This window comes from Watersipora subatra, chromosome 2 (genome assembly GCF_963576615.1).
Source record: "Watersipora subatra chromosome 2, tzWatSuba1.1, whole genome shotgun sequence".
Taxonomy (NCBI): domain Eukaryota; kingdom Metazoa; phylum Bryozoa; class Gymnolaemata; order Cheilostomatida; family Watersiporidae; genus Watersipora; species Watersipora subatra.
In genome coordinates, this window is record NC_088709.1 from 20,527,277 (window position 1) to 20,534,961 (window position 7,685).

Genomic DNA, 7,685 nt, shown 5'->3' on the forward strand with positions numbered 1-7,685 from the left:
CGGCTTAGCTCATCTGATACTTTGATGAATGATTACTACCAATGTCCACATTGCAATCGTCAATGCAGAGCAATGATCGGACTACGGAGCCATCTTAAAACACACCAAACACATCAATAAAGCAAGCAGACATCTTACTCTAAAGAGAGGGATTGCATAGAGAGAGAGAGTTAGTAGTTGCTGAAGGCCGACTTGGCCATGCAGGGAGTGTCTGGGAGGAGAGCAGAAACACTTTCCCAAAGAAAGGGGTTCGGGGGCGCCCCCCTGAGAAAGTTTTGAGAATTAATAGCCAAATTAGAGCATTTTAAAGTGTATCTTGTATTATTTAACGGTTGACTTGCGACAAAATTCACGTTCCAGTTGAATGGTATCAAAAGATTCACCATGTCTTACTCACTTGTGTTGTAGGTTCCAAATATGTGAAAAAGTGATTAAAAGCTCTTAAAAGCTCAAAAATGAAAATTCGCCGAAGATTGGAATCTCTTTATTTCTCTGACGTAGTCACGAAAATTGGTTATTGTATTGTCACATGATCTTCTCAAGTGAATTGAAAGGGCAATAAAATTCTCAATATAAAACTTATGGTAGCGCTAGTTTATGACAAACACTTTGGGTTTTACCGAAGACCCTGTATCAAATATAGATGCTGGCTACTTTACACTTTTGTTTTGGTTTAGTCTAATTGGCAAGTCGTAATCTGATCATGTGACCCAATACTTCGCAAATAATTTCTGCAGCACATTTTGATTATCACAAGTGACCAACAGGCTCGTCATGATTATCAGACTATTATATGTACTCCTTCAAGCTTAGGCTTAAAAATTAAACCATTTTTTACGTTAAGTTATAAGATATCAGTGCTAAAAGTGATAGCATTACAATGACGACAAAACAAAGTCATAGTAACAATAGACATGGTTTTATTAATAGTGTGAAGTATAGTCTTGAAAATAATTTGACGAATAAGGTTGCATGAAAGTGTAAACAGAAACCATCTACCGCAAATACGTCACATTTGAGCCATTTTGGAAAAAGAACCCAAACTACGGCGGTCTCGTGTGGCTGCGATTAACTGTTCGTTTTGAGCTTTTATAAGCTTTTAATCACATTTCCACATATTTTGCACCTACAACACAACAGAGTAAGACATGGTGAATCTTTTCATATCAAATAACTGTAATGTGAATTTGGTTGCAAGTCAACCTTTAAGGTGGATATCAGGGTCCTCCCAAGTTGAGTCATTTCAAGTCTTGCAAAGAGAGCTAGCTACAGAATTACATGGTTTTGAGTTGTAACCATATATATATGTATATTTACATCTATATTTCTAAATATACATACATGTACGTGTGTACATAGAAGATTAACTGCTATAGCTTGACACTTGTCTTTTAAAATTTAAATTTAAGAGCACCTGTTTCCGTTACATAAATAAGTTTAAATAATAATTATATTACATACACCAGATAAAGACAAAAAATAAATTACTTGGCCTGCTTTAAACTTACTATGTTTAAATTATGGTCACCTAGGAATACAATTAGCAACAAACTTAGCCTGCAAAAACAAACATACATGTACATTTGTACATAGAAGATTAATTGTTGTAGCTTGACACCTGTCTTTTAAAAAGCTACTCTTCTGTCAATGTGTCCATAGTAGAAATATTTTACAACTGATTCTGTATCTATTTCATCATCTTTACATAAGTGTAACATTAGATGATTATTTTGACAGCCTGCCCCATGGTGTTCCTCATCATTCTTTGGATTCGCTTTAATGCAGAAAAGTATATCTCGCCTACTGCATTGGTGGCCGGCAAAACCAATACTAGATTACTGAGCCTCTCCACTTCATCGCCAGTTGCTAGAGCGCAACGTTGCGCCAGGTAATTAGTTGTTAGAAATTCCAAGTGAATGAGCTTAGACTGAAATTATCTTGGACACCAAGATAATGTGTGTCTTCCACATAGTCTAGAACTTGATCTCCAAGAGAGTATTTTGGTATTGCTCAACTGTTTGTGAAACCAATAACGTGACACTTAGTTGTATTGAATTTCATTTTTCATTTATTTGCCCACTGATGCATTGAATGAATGTCTTTTTAAAACCATTTTTTATCACTTGTGTTGTTGATCACTTTGCTAAGTCAGAGTTTCAGCTGCAAGTAGACTCACTGATCAGGGTCTATTTGCAGATGACATAGATGTACCATGAGCTAAACATGCCTCTGGACATATTTGTCTCTCTAACATTCACTGTGAACATAAAGATCAGATGTAATACCTCGCCATCCAAGGATGAGATTAAGCTGACTGAATCCAACAAACTTTTATGGTTTTAACAGGTCAGAGATGGTGAGAAGTGCTGCAGAATTGAAACACTCAGAAGTAAACTAAAGTTGAAGTAGGCTTTTCCCTCAACGTCAACGGGCCAAAGTCCATACTGGACCAGCTGTTGAGGCTCCCGCCAAGAAGGCCATGAACATGCTTCACAGACCATAACGTCTATTTTTGGCTGACCAACCCTGAAAAATTAGTTCAGTTTTTACAAACACAAAAAAAAACATTAGCCTATTCTAGGACAGCTAACCTAGAATAGCTTATGTTAGTACATGGAACCTAGGGTAGCCGATACTAATACTGGTAACCCAGTGCTAGTAGAGCTAACCTTTGCTAGTATAACTAATCAATTTAGTCGAAAAACACCGTCGAAAAAATAATTCTAACCATCTCATATCTACCAGGTAGACAGAACACGGTTCCATTGCAGTTCGGGCAAACCTGATGAATGGCAGACTGACGATCATCTGTAAAATTATATGAAAAAGGAAAAACATCATCACCTTTTATTATCTTCAGAATTTGTGATCTATTTATTCGACATATTCTTGATCATCTCAGATAACGGAATAACACAGCTATGCTCACCAACTCTCATTTTTTGCATTCTCATTCCATTTGCAAACAATCTTCCATTCTCTTCTCTGTATAGATCCCAATTCTCTTTCTGGGTCTGGATGTAAGTCTTTTTACAGTGTCTCAATGACTGCAGTGTGGTCAAAATAGTTTCATCTACAATAGCACATTAGGTAGTACAACTAGTGTGATAGTTAAACATGAATATTAATAAATTATAAGATGTATGAATAGACAAATATTCATTTTACAATCTCTCAGACTATGTAAAAGGAACAATCAGACTGCAGCAGGCTCATTATAGCGGCATATTCAAACTTGTTCAGTCAAATGACCTTACGTCTAAAATTATTGGCAATACAAACAGCCAGCCATGCACAAATGCCACCAAACCTAGCCAGCTTCATTGGCTATAAACCAAGACTGTACATACCAAGTCTTTTCTAGAGACAACATGTAGGTTTCAAGATATTCAATTTGAGCAGTAGACAGCACTTGATTTGATTGACCTTGACCAGTCTCATCATCATGTGAGTGCAATGATTCATTAGCACAGCCACTTAATGCCCATGGTAGGTGTGCTGGGTATTTATTACCTATGCAGCATGTGTTTGTTATGACATAATCTCCACTGCAATCGCCAATTTCCATATCACAAGCTGACGTATCTATAATATGAAAATCAATATTGGTAATTAAAACATACAAACAAGAATAGAAAGCACAAAACAGCACATAGATTTAATAATAGTATTTCCTTTGCTTCGGCTCTCACCTGTAAAAGTGGTTGCTGCTTTTCTACTGTTGTCAATTGTATTCTTCAATTTATGGAGACTCTCCTGGGTTTTTTTGTTCTTACTCTGCCTCTTCTCTTGAAACATACAATGCATGTTAAGAACTAAGCAAGAATCATGATACCCATAGCGACACTACACATGGCATATTAATGAAACTGCATCACTGTCAGACTTTTCGACAGTGTAATAGTTCATTATAAATGCTCGAAAAATATAAAACCAGCCCTGGGCCTTGCTGAACCAATGCGTAGTGTGTCATTCACCAAAGGTTACCGAATAAAACCCCATCCATTTTTATAAGTCAAGACTGAATAAACCAACTTTAACTACAAGAATATTTATTTATTATTTGGAATATATTAATTTTAGTAAATAATAACAGAAAATAATGGTTTATAGTCAAATATAACAAATGGTGCAGTACAGACCTTTTCTCATTCTGTTTCTCCTGACAGGACCAGACTCCACAAGTTCTTTGAGCGTTTCCATGAGCCAAACTCTATTGGACTTAGCAGATTAGTTGTCTCGCGTAGCGCTGTGTTCAAGTTATTAGTGCTGAAGAATTTTCAAGCAAGGTAATAATATTTATCCCTTTGTAAACGATGCTGTTCAAATATAACAGGGCACCTAACAAAAACAATCTACGGCTCAGCATAGACATAGAGATAAAACACAACTTTCCATAGGCTGCAGAATCATTAGGGACAATTAGACCGTATGCCTCGTAGAACGCCCGTCGACGAGATCAGGCGACCATGAAGCATGACCGATTTTGTGGATAAGCTACATGCGTCTATCGACCATTTTGAGCGTATGAACTGTGGTATGGGTTGAAACTAATGTATATATTATGGTGAGATACAGTGATTTGTGGTTTTCCTGTTCAGTTAGCATCTTTCATCATTTAGGTTGTCTGTGCTTTGTGGCTAAGATGAATAGGTCATGAAACTCCTTTCTGTGTGTATTGTTGTCATCATAGGTCATAGTAGTTTCTAGTTTCCTTAGCAAAATAGGTCTTCCTGTTTTCTTCCAGAACTTATCTGACAGATGCTCCTATCCATATTTAATACTGAGCTGAAAGCCACTAAGGCTATGCAGATAGCAAGATATTCATTATCTTAACATTTATATAATCAAACATTGTAAGAAATACAATGTATTTGTTATATACTTTTTGATTACTAGTTACTAATTGATTAATTAGTAAATAGTAAACTATTTGTGTTAACACCAAACTTGTCTGACAAATATCATTTGCAAATTTTTAAATGTGAATGTGGAACTTTTCTTTCAATCAAAGGCTCATTTACCATTTTTTCAAGTTCACAGAGATGCAGGTACTACTGTGCTTCGCAGTAGTATTTATGTATTTTAACATCTCTTATAAGATGCAACCAAACTTTTTACGTTAAGCCACATGTAGAATTTTTGATCATTATTCATGGTACATAAGTGAGACAAGACACTAAGATACTACCAGCATAGCTCCTTTATCTACTCACTGAAATGATACAAAATTGAGGTCAGCAAAGTGGCTTTTTGGATTTTCTAAAAGGTGACACAATATACATTAAAGATATACTCATGTATGCCTATAAAAATTTATGAATTTTTAAATGAGAACAACAAGCCTGGTTGAGGTAGGTCTATTGATTTTTAGTCTTTCAACGTGAGACCAATGCAAAAATACATAATTTTTATATACAATCATATGTACTGAGTTATTAGTTCTTACTATAGTAGCGCTGTGTCTAACTGCCCTTGTGTAGCCACGAGTGGTTGTTGGGGAAAAAAGTGTACTACATGAGATTCCACCTCAGACAAATTAGCAGAACAGTCAAGCATGCTATCATTTACAGCTCTCACTACTTTGTAGAATAATTAATCATTTATCCGTATCTTTAACCCTGCCTGCTAAAAGCTGATGGACAGACACTGCTCTTATGATAGAAAATGTATTTCTGTTCTACTTTAATGTATACAAATAGGCCTATAAGGTTTTTATTTTTTATCTGCAGCTCGATAAAAATGAAAATTTTAAATTTATTGTGATTTTGAAGCTTTGTGTTTCCCTCAACTCACGTAAACTTACCGTAATCAACAACCCCATTGAATAGAAGTATTCGCAAAAGCAGATAGCGTAATGGAGAAATGACTAGGCAAGATACATGCCCAATATTACAATGAACATGACATCTAATACATTAAAGGACGAGCAATAAAGACAATCAACAGAAACTCATATACAATCAGCTTGGAAACCTCTTGTGGAAGTAGCTCATGAGGGAAAGAACATTAATTGACATGCCAGAAAACCAATAAAAGATGGAGTTAGTCATCATTTCCAATCATTACACACCCATGAACTACGTGAAACAAGTTCACTCAATTCTTAACCCTTCACACCATAAAGAACCAAACCTGAGATCCTAAACACTTTCTCACAAGCTAACAGAGACATCTACAGTATAAAAGAGAACAGCTCCAATGACTCTCTCGATCATCTTCAGTTGATCTACCTATCTCTCTTTCCTGAAGGATCTGATGAGGTTTCTTCCGCCTGCTGAGGCACGTTCCTCTTCATCTCATACTTTTCTCTTTTCTCTGGAGCCTCTATCTCTTTCCCTACCTATGGAGCTTCCTTTTCCATCGCTCTCCATCCTTCTCCATCCTCTATTCATCCTTTTCTAACATAACCACTGAGCTTCTATATCGCAGGACTGCCTTCACTGTCAACTGACTATTGAAACTCACAGCCACATGGACTGAGCAAGCAAACATGGATGACCTTTCAAGTAACGGTGTAACTTTTATTAGCTCTTTTACCTTTAGTCATTAACATTATTGTATAGAATTTTGTTAAATTGTTGATTTTAATTCTTGAACTTACAGAAAAAATAATTAAATTGCACTGGTAAATATCAGTACTGCTTACAACAGCTTAACACCTTCACTAGTAGCTGAACTAGTAATCACCAAATCAGTTCCCACATGACAGAGCAAAAGTACGCAAACTGAAGATAGTCAAAAGTAGAATGCAATGACAAAGCAAATTCAACACTGATGTTGTGTGTGGGTTTGGATTAGCTATGCATATCATAATTTTTCCCTATCCACCCATAACCACCTTTGATTAGGTAAAAATGGTAAGAAATGTTGAAAAGTTGGTAATACCAACCAATAACACTACACTAGAAATTCCCCTGTCATACACTCCACGACCTGATATTGGAATAAATGATAACGGAAAAATAAATGGCAGTGCTGGTTGTTGAAAAAGTAGTTGTCAGCAGGAATTGGCAGAGTTTGGTGTAAATGAAAGTTGTTCGAGATCGCATGAAATAAAATTGAGGGAGCACGACTTTAAAAAGGTGCAAATAACAATTTCAACAAATATAGAAAAGTTAGATACGTTCAACGTTCTGTTAAAGGTCACGAAATCTAGTCTCCTCTCTTTTACGTTGTAGGATTTGGTCATTGATAGCTAATCGAGTGAAGCGCTCCTTAGCAAAGTTGTTAATTAATTAGAGCTGTAAGCCTAACCTACTGTAATGTATGCTATTTAACAACAATCAGGAAATATGTTTAACATAACTTTAAAAAATTTTAAAACTCAAATCTTAAATCTTTAAAATAAAACAAATGTTTTTGTCATAAAGGGGCATTGTAGTTCGGCCCTAGCTTGTACATAGGTTGTAAAGAATTTTGGCTAACGTTTTAAATAATTTAATGAAACCTTCGGTGATTGGACAAAAAAACATAGGCTGACCAACTGTGTACCACAATTTCGTACCTGTAAATTGGTTTACACCTCAAACGGTCTACGTTTCTTTCAGAAACCTTCGGATAAATTTGATTACCAGTAAACAATGCCATAGACTGGTGAAACGAGCGCGGTTTTCTCGTAAATTGCGCACTGCTAAATAGTTCTACTATCTGTCGCACGGCTTTATTGGCATATCATAAGCCGG